The sequence below is a fragment of the Alosa pseudoharengus genome, unplaced genomic scaffold, assembly GCF_046254945.1.
Source record: "Alosa pseudoharengus isolate Yale_2024_CS ecotype anadromous, Long Island Sound unplaced genomic scaffold, YU_APseudo_1.1 YU_APseudo_1.1_scf_4, whole genome shotgun sequence".
NCBI lineage: Eukaryota > Metazoa > Chordata > Actinopteri > Clupeiformes > Clupeidae > Alosa > Alosa pseudoharengus.
Window position 1 is genome coordinate 1,060,300 of NW_027468774.1, and position 12,033 is coordinate 1,072,332.

General features: G+C 42.5%; 1 protein-coding gene across 4 annotated transcripts in view; it reads left to right on the top strand.

Annotated features, from left to right (window-relative positions):
• Positions 1-11,442: 11,442 nt before the first annotated feature.
• Positions 11,443-12,033, top strand: part of slc39a11 (solute carrier family 39, member 11) — an 87,491-nt gene continuing 86,900 nt past the window's right edge. For 3 of the 4 annotated variants that reach the window (XM_076266809.1, XM_076266813.1, XM_076266811.1), the window contains exon 1: positions 11,464-11,661. The gene's annotated coding sequence lies outside the window, so the exon portion shown is untranslated. Of the gene's footprint in view, positions 11,662-12,033 lie in introns of all 4 variants that reach the window. The other variant, XM_076266812.1, reaches the window with a different exon arrangement.

A 12,033-nucleotide genomic window follows, 5' to 3' on the forward strand; every position in this document is an offset into this window, starting at 1 on the left:
TGTTGCATCGTGAAGACACAGCTGTGCGCAGTTTTCACGCGGGTCATCTTTGCCCTTGGACATTTTCAGCCAGTTGAAAATTGGACTAATTTTATTTTTAATTTTTATTTATTTTATTTATTAATTTGTTTGGTGTATGTCTTGTATGTCTTGGTGTCACGGGTACGCTGGCGACTACGCCGCTCCGTCCGGCATCTTTTGTGTTTGTTATTTCTTAAATGTATGTCTTGGTGTCACGGGTACGCTGGCGACTACGCCGCTCCGTCCGGCATCTATTGTCTTTTTTAGTCTGTGTCAATGACAATGTCTTATATGTGGAGCGCTTTGGGTTGCACTCTGTGCATGTTAAATGCGCTATACAAATAAATCTGACTTGACTTGACTTGACTTAGCTAATCATTTTTAGCAGTTTTGCTAAAAATGCTAACTAGCATGCTAACATGCTAGCATGCTAACTATGCTAACCATGTGACTTAGCTAACTTAGCTAATCATTTTTAGCAGTTTTGCTAAAAATGCTAACTAACATGCTAACTATGCTAACTATGCTAACCATGTGACTTAGCTAACTTAGCTAATCATTTTTAGCAGTTTTGCTAAAAATGCTAACTAGCATGCTAACTAGCATGCTAACATGCTAGCATGCTAACTATGCTAACCAAGTTACTTAGCTAACTTAGCTAACTAGCTACAGTGGGTAGGAGTCATAGTTGATGACAAGTAACAGTTACAATGGCTGAACAGTTAAAAAGTTCAGTAGTTTAAAGGGTTAAATTGTTTAACAGTGTAATATTGTAGTGAGGACTTTTATTTTGAAACAGTTTTTGGCAGAGGAAGCAGTTGAACAGGATGTGTAGTCTTAATAGGGCCAGTTTGTATGCTTAAAGCCTGAGACTGCAGGTGGCCTGAACACCTGCCATAGGATTCTAATTGCTTAAAGCCTGTGTTGCACGTTAAACACCACTGTTGATTAATGGGTACATAAAGCACTCAATATATGTATATCATTTTAAAAATGTCTCCAAATGGTGTTAAATGCCAGTTTTTGTTGTTTTTAGCATTAGCGGGTTTTTTGTACGCAATTCGGTGATGACGTCACTTTGGGGACTTGGGGTCATTCATTTCAATGCATTTCAATGGACATCGCGGTTACACTTTCAACATAAAGTTTGTATATTTACACTTTGAATTTCGTCACAGCATTTATATCACAGCTACCCTATGATCTACCAATGGTAATAACGGTGCCTGATATCAATTTAGTATTTTTTCTGAATTTCGGGAGGTCTCGTTTTGGAGGGTATATGTTTTACATTCATTCCTATAGGAAACGGTCGCGGTTACACTTTCAACATAAAGTTTGTATATTTACACTTCGAATTTCGTCACAGCATTTATATCACAGCTACCCTATGATCTATCAATGGTAATAACGGTGCCTGATATGAATTTAGTAATTTTTCTGAATTTCGGGAGGTCTCGTTTTGGAGGGTATATGTTTTACATTCATTCCTATAGGAAACGGTCGCGGTTACACTTTCAACATAAAGTTTGTATATTTACACTTCGAATTTCGTCACAGCATTTATATCACAGCTACCCTATGATCTATCAATGGTAATAACGGTGCCTGATATGAATTTAGTAATTTTTCTGAATTTCGGGAGGTCTTGTTTTGGAGGGTATGTTTTACATTCATTCCTATGGGAAACGGTTGCGGTTACACTTTCAACATAAAGTTTGTATATTTACACTTCGAATTTCGTTACAGCATTTATATGACAACGACCCTATGGTCTAACAAAGATAACAATGTCTTCCGATTTTAGTTTAATGCAATTTTCTGAATTTGAGAGGCCTCGTTATGAGGCTACATAATGCACCTATTCAGTTCAATGTATTATGCTTATAACATTACGACACTTTTTTTGTTACTGTCAGTGAACAGCACCGAATGAAAGTCAACATTTTCTTTATATCTAGTGATAGTGATCATGTCGTTAGTTCAGATATGTAGGCTACCGGGCAAACTTAGTCAGAAGATCAGAATATGAAGCATCATGATAGCTAGCTGGGCTAACACCTGCCACCCCAGTTACTTAGCTTCTAGCCGCCGCCAATTAGGCTGGTCGTGTCTTCAGCATGAATATTTTCGATACTGCTCATGATTGATTGCCATTGACATCGTCAGGGTACGGCTTACCAAAGAGGGAGATAATATGGGCAAGTCGCAGTTTTGCAGGTGCTTTTGTGGGCTGTGCCGTCCCGATGGAAACTGTGGTGGAGAGCTGCAGTAACTAGGGAAGCGAGTGCATTTTGGCCGCTGGTCGAGGAGCTCCCCTGTGACCAGCATAATGATATGATCTATCTAGCTATCTATCTGTCTATATACATATCTAGGCTATCTATTTATCTATAATCTGCTACTGCTGAACAATCCCTTACTCGTCTCTCTTTACTCCTCTCTCGTTACTCTCAAGGGTCTCAAGGTGGGCTTTGGTCTGTAGTCTCCCCAAGGTGACGTAATGCAATGCATTGTGGGGGAAAGGAGAATCACTTCAAATGCTGTGAAATAGTACCTGCTTTTTCGTATTATATTCCGTTTTGTGATACCCAACAACATCAAATACAATGGATAACAGTTTAAATGTTTATTATCAACAAGCAAATTGTGCAAATTCGTTGGAAAATGAACCCTGCAACACGGCCTTTAATGGCCGTATTATGATGTCATAATCGGCAATGTTAAGTCTATGGGGATTTTTAAAAAGTTTTTCTTTAATAGTTTAAAAAGTATAAAAGTTTCAAAGTTGAAAAGATATAGCAACCCGATCTGTTTGAAGACCTACGTTACAAAGTTTGAATGAAGTTTCTAAGTTAAACTGTTCAAGAGAAATTGCGTCTAGAAAAAGTGGTAAGCGGAATAATAATAACTAGAAATGCAATTCCAAGGAATTACCAGTGCATGAAAATGCTAAAGTTGTAAAATATCATGTATGGTTAGCCTGAGACTGGCAGTTGAGATTCAGGTGGCCTGAACACCTGCCATAGGATTCTAATTGCTTAATGGCCGTATTATGATGTCATAATCGGCAATGTTAAGTCTATGGGGAATTTTAAAACGTTTTTCTTTAATAGTTTAAAAAGTATAAAAGTTTCAAAGTTGAAAAGACATAGCAACCCGATCTGTTTGAAGACCTACGTTACAAAGTTTGAATGAAGTTTCTAAGTTAAACTGTTCAAGAGAAATTGCGTCTAGAAAAAGTGGTAAGCGGAATAATAATAATAATAATAAGAAGAAGTTGCCTAGGAAGAACAGTACAGTGCATTTTCATGCACTGTAATAATAAGAAGAAGAAGTTGCCTAGGAAGAACAGTACAGTGCATTTTCATGCACTGTAATAAATGTTCTTCCTTAAAATACAGGGGTCATAAGTATTGCCACCCCTATGTTAAATTTTCATAGAGACAGGCAGATTTTTATTTTTAAAGGCCAGTTATTTCATGGATCCAGAATACTGTGCATACTGATAAAGTTACCTTGGCCTTTGGAATTAAAATAGTCCCACATCATCACATACCCTTCACCATACCTAGAGATTGGCATGGGTGTTATTTCAGTTAGCCTATTAGCTGGTTTGATGCTCATTGAGCTCAATGCTTGTACACCACGGACTACTGTTCTCTCTCCTGTACCGTTCACCTTGTATTGTACACCACGGACTACTGTTCTCTCTCCTGTACCGTTCACCTTGTACACCACAGACTACTGTTCTCTCTCCTGTACCGTTCACCTTGTACACCACGGACTACTGTTCTCTCTCCTGTACCGTTCACCTTGTATTGTACACCACAGACTACTGTTCTCTCTCCTGTACCGTTCACCTTGTACACCACAAACTACTGTTATCTCTCCTGTACCGTTCACCTTGTACACCACGGACTACTGTTCTCTCTCCTGTACCGTTCACCTTGTACACCACGGACTACTGTTCTCTCTCCTGTACCGTTCACCTTGTACACCACGGACTACTGTTCTCTCTCCTGTACCGTTCACCTTGTATTGTACACCACAGACTACTGTTCTCTCTCCTGTACCGTTCACCTTGTACACCACAAACTACTGTTCTCTCTCCTGTACCGTTCACCTTGTACACCACAGACTACTGTTCTCTCTCCTGTACCGTTCACCTTGTACACCACAGACTACCGTTCACCTTGTACACCACGGACTACTGTTCTCTCTCCTGTATCGTTCACCTTGTACACCACGGACTACTGTTCTCTCTCCTGTACCGTTCACCTTGTACACCACAGACTACCGTTCACCTTGTACACCACGGACTACTGTTCTCTCTCCTGTATCGTTCACCTTGTACACCACGGACTACTGTTCTCTCTCCTGTACCGTTCACCTTGTACACCACAGACTACTGTTCTCTCTCCTGTACCGTTCACCTTGTACACCACGGACTACTGTTCTCTCTCCTGTACCGTTCACCTTGTACACCACAGACTACTGTTCTCTTTCCTGTACCGTTCACCTTGTACACCACGGACTTCAAGTATTGAGTGAAGTACTGAGACGCTGCAATCGTGTATCACAGATGGCCAGGAGGGGGAGTATAGAGTCTTGTGTCCTGTGGAGGGGGAGTATAGAAGTCTTGTGTCCTGTGGAGGGGGAGTATAGAGTCTTGTGTCCTGTGGAGGTCTTTGTGGGATGGTGTAGGACTAACCAGCTGCATCTGAACACCACCAACACTAAGGGAATGATGGACTTCAGAAGGCCTGTCCCTCCCTTGCTGCCCACACACACACACACACACACACACACACACACTGTCCCTCCCTTGCTGCCCTTCACCATTGACGGAGACTGTCAGCACATACAAGAACCTGGGGTTACAGCTGGACAATAAACTGGACTGGTCTGCCAATACAGACGCACAGGTTCGCCGCTTTTATGGGTTGATTGACGGCTCTGAAAGGAACTCCAGCATGACGTCATGATTGCTAATTAGCTGGACCTGCGCTCACACAAAGAACAGGAACAGAGAGCTGGAGCAGGGCAGTGGAACCTGTTGTGGTTGTGGAAGTGGTTCAACTGGTTTGCCCCATCTTTGAACGCCATCTTTTTCCTATTTAGAAGGGTCTTGACATCGCTGGTTATCCAAGGCTTGTTATTTGGAAAGCAGCGTACAGTTCTTGTGGGAACAACAATGTCCATACAGAAGTTCAGGTAGTCAGTAGTGCAATGTGGGACCTCCTCCAAATCCTCTCCATTTTGGAGCACACTCCAGTCCGTGCACTCAAAATAGTCTCTCAGAGTAGGGCTGCAGCTATCGATTCTTTTTGTAATCGATTAATCTAGCACTTTATCGGTCGATTAATCGATTAATCGGATAATTTTTATTTGCATTTTTAAACAACCAAAACAAATAATGCATAACAAAAATGACATTGTTGTAAAATGATCAAGCAATTGGCACAGAGGTATTTATTCTAACTCCAACATTTGGCTCCAAAACTAAGCCCATTTATTGCAATCTACCCATTTAGTGTTTATAAGTGCCAGTGCCAACAATTAAATAATGTTCAAAATGCTCTCTATAAAATTGCAGCCTCTTGTGCATTACTTAGCTGGGAGAACAAAGCTGTCCATACTATGTTGTGAAGTGCTGGGAGGGAGAAGAGGGAAAGCAATTTAATGTATTAATATGCACAACAAGTTTTATGCTGTAATCTAGACCTGACATCAAAGGAAATATCTGTTTTATATAGATTTCTACACCTGCAGCATTTGGCATAAGGCTACTAACAAATAATTTTACCATTAGGCTACAAAAAAATAATTTCTGGGGTGAGCCTATTTGCTATGGTAACCTAGCAACCTGTGTGTGTGTGTGCACGCGTGCAGTGCGTGAGGGAAGATGAGGGTGCATGCATGTGTATAAGAAGGGGTTCTTTTTTAGGCATACTGTCTTGCAATTCAACGTGAATAAGTTTACTACTTAAAAACATCAAAGCTAAACATTGATTATATCACGACATCGCTACAAATACAGTTTGTGATTAAAATCAGCCAACATCAATGTAGGCTATAGGCTACGTAGATAGATAGATAGCCTACTTTATTGAGGCTTGGTGAAACAGCATGGAGTGGATGTTTTCGATTCAGATGCTTGTTCTTTACCTTTATGAGTATGTAATGATCCCAAAACTTTACTTGAAAACTTTAGACATTCTCTGCCATTTATGGTCATCTTGACTTCGCAATCGCGCCAGCTAAATTCAGAATGTATCACGATTCACGCGCTAGTGGTGTGCTTCCTGAACAACTGTCCGTGTGGAACAATCAGATCCCTGCGTGTATAGTGCGCGTCATAGGAATGTAACGAGGCTTCGAGGCAGGGTTTTTGCCTCGAGTAATTTTTGTAATCGAGTTATTCGAGTAACTCGATGAATCGTTTCAGCCCTATCTCAGAGCCTCATCCGCTTCTGGTGTCCACTTCCTGAAAGTGCGTGTAGCAACCAGTAGCCTCTTTACTTTTGGCTTGTACATTGGCTGAAGATGAATGAGGTTGTAGTCTGACTTTCCCAGTGGAGGGAGGGGGGTGGCGCTGTATGCATCCCTCACATTTGCATATATGAGGTCTATTGTCCTGTTTTTCCTAGTTGGGCAGTCAACAAACTGGTATCCAGTGTTATGTGGTTGAAGTCGCCAGAGATCGCAAAGAAGCATCTGTGTGTTGAGTTTGGAGCCTTGCGAGTGGCGGAACGTAAACACAGACAACAATGTCGTGCGAGAACTCCCTCGGCATGTAATACGGTCGGAGACTGACCGCAAGTAACTCCACATCCTTACAACATACAGTCTCCTTAACTGTAACATGTCCGGGATTGCACCACCTGTAGTTTATGTACAGCACCAGTCCACCTCCCTTTTTTTGCCAGAAAGTTTATAGTCTCTGTCCAAACGAGCCACACTGAAGCCGGGCAGCTCAACGTTAGCAGTGGGGATGCAGCTAGTTAGCCACGTCTCCGTGAGGCAAATCAGGCCGCATTTCCTGTACAACTTCTGATTTCTTACAAGACCACCTCACCAGCCCGTTCGTCAGTTTTGTTAGCCATTGAGTTCACGTTCCCCATCACTATCCATGGAATTAGGTTTTGTTAGCCATTGAGTTCACATTCCCCATCACTATCCATGGAATTGAGTTCACTTTCCCCATCACTTTCCATTGAGTTCACGTTCCCCATCACTATCCATTGAGTTCACGTTCCCCATCACTATCAATGAAATTGAGGGCTTGTATCGCCACTTCATCCCCCGTCGCCTCGTCCTCTCTTTAAGCCCCGCTCTACAGCCCCTCGTCCTCTCTTTAAGCCCCGCTCTACAGCCCCGAAAGCAGCACAATTCCTTGCAGATGTTAACGTGAACACCACCGGCATGCCTTCCTAGTGCGAGCACTGTATAAACAAGTTTGCTACGGCCAGAACATTGTAATAACTGATCCATATCCACAGGATAGAAGGAAACATTGGCGGCCCCAATCGTTCACATGTTGTGAGAGACACTACAACACATCTCTGCTGTAACATCCAGATGAGAGCAGTACTTTGATTTTCCCAAAATGTCCTTGTGCGCCTGGTTGTTTATAGATAGATAGATAGAGAGAGATAGATAGATAGAAAGAGATATGTTATTTATCCAGAAGGAAATGAAGGTGTCCAATAGCTTATACACATCATACATACACATAGGCACACAGACATATGACATCCACGCACACATACACACTACTTCCGGCGCCGACGAGAGTGGCAGCATTCCTTGTAGCTCCGTGTAGCTCCACGCCAATGTTTTATGACATCACAATAGGGTCATCTGCCAAAAAAGGATGGGAACCCCTGCACAAGAGTGTCCTGAGGAGGATGCATCACATAAGAGTGTCCTGCGGAGGATGCATCACATGAGAGTGTCCTGCATCACATAAGAGTGTCCTGCGGAGGATGCATCACATAAGAGTGTCCTGCATCACATGAGAGTGTCCTGCATCACATAAGAGTGTCCTGCATCACATGAGAGTGTCCTGCATCACATGAGAGTGTCCTGCATCACATAAGAGTGTCCTGCATCACATGAGAGTGTCCTGCATCACATGAGAGTGTCCTGCATCACATAAGAGTGTCCTGCATCACATGAGAGTGTCCTGCATCACATAAGAGTGTCCTGCATCACATGAGAGTGTCCTGCATCACATACGAGTGTCCTGCATCACATGAGAGTGTCCTGCATCACATAAGAGTGTCCTGCATCACATAAGAGTGTCCTCACATAAGAGTGTCCTGCATCACATAAGAGTGTCCTCACATGAGAGTGTCCTGCATCACATAAGAGTGTCCTGCATCACATGAGAGTGTCCTGCATCACATAAGAGTGTCCTGCGGAGGACGCCAGACATTAGAGTGTGGGAAGTCTTTACAGTTTTTCTCAGTCGCTTTGGTGCTTTTTGCAGATCAGAATGAAAATTCTCATAACTATTAGTTCAACCTCCACAACATTTAGTCATTTGTGCACATCATAGTAGCAAATTCTCCTTCCTCTGAACAAATTGCAAATGCTTTTGGACATGTATCAGTTGCTTTCATACAATTCTCTGCTGTTTTTTAACATTATCATTTGCTTATGTCATGTCAATCAAAATGAACTATACTTATGGATACTGAATAGTCGTTCCCTATAAAACTAATAGTCTTCATTTCATTGCTTGAGTCATTACATACAAAATTGTTGAACTAGTTATCAAATTCTGTCACAATGCTGTAGAATTGCAAAGAGCATACAGTAAAAATGTACGTATTCAGTGTCTTGTACTCACTTACTCCCCTAACTACAGCAATGTGTAACTTTACTTCAAATGGCTGTACAAGTACTGTATAGTGCTGTCTTGAGCATGTTCAGGTAGTGTCACCGAGTTCTGCCCTTTTTTGCATTGGAAAACACTGAGAGAACTGTCATAATGAAAACATGACAAAGCCATTTGACTATCTTGTTCATAAACGATGGTGTCGAGACTTCTCATTTTGATGACACTGACAGTTTCATTGACATGAATACGTGCTTTTGAGGAATGGACTATCCATTTTGAGAAAGTGACATGCTTTTGCAGGTCATCCACTAGGTTTTGCAGTTTGCACTAATTGTTTTGAGAAATGCACTAACTGCTGTGCAAATGTTAATAGTGATGTGAGAATAGCACCAAAGCGACTGAGAAAAACTGTAATGTGTTATGTAATTGTATAAATATTCAATGGGAAACTATTTTCAGTATCAAAACATTTACACACAGCACACGGTGAGACAGCACACAGACATGTTTTGTGAAACAACTAACGTGTGATACACAGTTAGCCCACTTACTAATCGCTTGGCTAACGCTATTATCCACTTAACGCTATTATCCACTTGGTTAACGCTTTTATTCACTTGGCTAACGCTATTATTCACTTGGCTAACGCTTTTATCCGTTTGGATAAGTGCCTCATAAATTGAACCCACAACTTTTCTGGCTATTGCATGCTAGCCCAGCTTATTAGCCATATGCTACCCCCCCCCCCCCCCACACACACACACATGGTGTCCTCACACAACTAAAGCAACTTCCAAACATAAACACACACACTCTTATATCAACAAACACTCACATAAACATTTACAGTCACAAAGACACACATCCACAAACAAAATTCAGCCACACCTTCAAAGAAGTACACACACACACACACACACTCTTGTGCGCACAAGTCTACATAAACACACACACTCTCTTTGATCTCTCTCTCTCTTTCACACACACACACACACACACAGTTCATGGCCCCTCCCCCTCTGAATGTATGGCATGCTTGTTTACTGCGTCTGTAAACTGGAAAATGTCTTTGTAGTCTGAAGGAGGACCAGAGATAACTTTACTGGGCACACACACACACACACACGCACACACTCACACATACATACACACATACATACACACACACACAAACATACACACACACACACACACACACACACACACACACTCACACACAAACACACAAACACACACAGAGTGGTTAAAGTAGGATTTGGCAAGTGGGGGAACCCTGAAATCCAGTGTCAGTGCAATGGGGAAAAATGACCATTTCACAACATATTGAGTATCGTGGTGTAGCAATAGGCCTACATTTTTGGACAAGAATTGCTCTTGGTCACCCCTGTCAGTCAAATTAGCACCCATATTGATTTGTACCAGCGGCGTCACTAGACCTAAACTGCACTGGGACACAGCGCCCCCTAGGGGTGTCCAGGGGCTATTTGCTCCCCCATAAGAACAATGTGTATATTTGAACATTTCAATGCATCAATCTGGTGCACTTTGAAAAGAAATTCAGAGGTTAAATCGATGGGGGCTAAGTCGACGGGGAATGTCACTCTTGCCTGTCCTCAAAACTTGAGAACCCTGCAATTCAGTAAGATCTTTGCCAGCTAATGTTATGCCTCCTTGTCTCAGAATAGGCTATCTGTCATTTGTCCACCAAATAAACATGGATTGATCAAAACATAATGTTAATGTTTTAGATCCCAGTGCGAGATCGTATTGACATTAGAGGTCTGCGCGGGACTGATTCTTCAGTCCCGCTCCCGCCCGCTCCCGCAATATTCTGTCCCGCTCCCGCCCGCTCCCGCCCGCTCCCGCAGTAATGTGTCATTTTTAGTCCCGCTCCCGCCCGCATCTGTAACATGATGTCCCGCCCGCTGAAGCCCGCATGCAGGAGGGATAGCCTATTCAGTTTTTCTTTCTGTCTCAGGAAAGGAGCACAAACACCTGAGAAAGACTCCAGATGTCAGTTTCTTGGTTCTGAATGTAGGCTAACAACTGAAGGCCTAGTCTGGTGCCCTCTTCCTCTGTCATGCTTTCGATTTTTGAGTTTTGACAATGAGCAGCAGGAACAAATTGAACCCACGTAAACGGCAATATAGGCTATAGGCCTGCTATCCGTCAGTTACTCCTATGCTTAAACCCCGTTTTTTAATGCTGCCTAACAGAACATCCAGCTGAACTATAGTTATGAACAGTACTTTAATCATTTCCATATTTAATTTTACGCACATATTTAATATGCGGGAGTGCAGTGAATCATCGGTTTGTCCCGCACCTGCGAACGCACCTCTCTCATCCCGCCCGCTCCCGCAAAGAGCTTTCAAAAGTTGTCCCGCGCCGCACTCTTTTGCGTCGGGACCCGCGGGTCCCGCGGGTCTACCGCGGGAGTGCAGACCTCTAATTGACATATATCAGTTGAGTGACATATGCCCAGTTTCAGCTGATGTTTTCACGGCTTTAGAGGCGTTCTGAGCAGCATCCAATCACATTATCGGGAGGGCGGGACTTAGAGCATCCGCGAGACACGTGTACAGGGAAGTAGGAAGTAAATACGGTGGACTTCAACTTACGGTGTCTGGGAGTCATTTGTAAGTTGCAAAACGCGTATAATAATAATAACGAACATTACACGCATTACATCCGCAGACGGGACATTTCACTCAACAAAGAGTGTATCTGTTGTGTTTCTTGTCTTGATGCGCTCGGTGCTGAAGATTGAAGAAGGAGATAATTGAACGGTAGGCTACAAAGTCAGAAGTCCATGTATTGATAGTGATATCCGTGCACGTCCTAAAGAAACACTAGTAAGATAGCCAGTCTGTAGCCTACGTGTTAGAAACACAGGAGAATTAAAACTCACTATCGCTACAACGAAGCTCTGGTCACGCTACTAGCCTACTACCGAGTTGGGATTTAAGTTTTGGCTCCACAGTCTATGGTTGGCTCAAGAAGTTCATTTAAAACCAGCCTGTAGACTAACGTTACGTGGCATAAACACTGATTTAGAAGTCACAGTACTTGGTAACGGTGTTCAGGTAGAAATAATAGATGTTAACGCCAGTGGGAAAACTTGTTCAGTATCTTAGAACTATTTTGAAAACAGGTAGACA